The sequence below is a fragment of the Acomys russatus genome, chromosome 5 (genome assembly GCF_903995435.1).
Source record: "Acomys russatus chromosome 5, mAcoRus1.1, whole genome shotgun sequence".
In the NCBI taxonomy this organism is placed as follows: domain Eukaryota; kingdom Metazoa; phylum Chordata; class Mammalia; order Rodentia; family Muridae; genus Acomys; species Acomys russatus.
The window spans coordinates 63440515-63441734 of NC_067141.1; positions in this window are offsets into that span (position 1 = coordinate 63440515).

The following is a 1220-nucleotide window of genomic DNA, read 5'->3' on the forward strand; positions in this document are numbered from 1 at the left end:
TTGTGCATAATAAAAACCCAATCTCCATCTCATTCTTCCCCACACTTAGCATTTATTAGGGGTTTCCTAAGGGCCAGGCCGTTCCAGGTCCCAAGAATACATCACAGGGCAGACACAAGCCCCTGCCCTGTGAAGCTGACATTTAGAGATATTTGTATTTATTCTTGAGAAGAATTCCACTTTTTTCTGTTTTAGAGAAAGAAATAAACAGAATCTTATATTAATGGACAGTAACAGCCCAACATAGGGACATAGACTTTCGGTCAGCCGACTCCGTTGCAGCTCTGGCTATACAGATCCCCTTTGCTACTTGTTGGCCCTTGGTTTTTAAATTAAAAAAAAAAAAAAAAAGTTTTTATGCAACGGTGTTAAGTTTCATGAACTTGAAAGTCCCTGTAGAATGAAGGATTGGTTTGTTTTTCCAGAATATATGAGACATTTATTTGTTTAAAACTAGCATAAATTTACATAAATTGAAAGACACAAATCCCATAGATTCATTAATTTGATATTTGTTAACTTATGCTGCTTCTGACAGGCAAGTATTCAGCAACTGAGCCACGTCCCCAGCCTGTGTTTACATTTTTAAGTCAGGGCATGTGTAGGAGCCACCCAGGAAGCCAGCTCCTTCTGCAGCTACAGTGCAGGTGGAATTACACATTGTGCTCAGAGCCGTGATCCCGAGGCTCTGCAGGACGCAACGTCGGTAAGGGGGGACTTAATTGTGTTCATTACGGTACTTATTAAAGCAAGGAAATGGGCTGAGACAATTTGGAGAGATTTCAGACAAAAAGTGTCTTCCCATTAACCCGTAGTTAATCAGGAACCCAATTACCCAGTGTGCTCCGTTCCAGGGTTTCATTCTTTCCAGACTCACTCATTCTTCTTTACCAAATCACTGGTCCAGATCCCAGCATCTTCCATCTACACCATGAAATCAATGGATTCTTTCTCTCTCAACAGTATGAAAAGCTTCCGGAGAGAAACAGTCACTTCAGAGGCCGAGAGTTGTTCTGCTTAGAAACAGACGCACATGACATAAGTGCTTGAATTTTGCTTTAAGAACACTCTAGAAGTAGCATACCCGGTGTTCTAGTTAGGGTCACTATTGCTGTGATGAAATGCCATGACCAAACAACTTGAGGAGCAAAGGGCTTAGTTTGCTTATGTTTCTAGATCGGTGTTCATTGCTGAATGAAGTCAAGAGAGGAGCCCAAGAA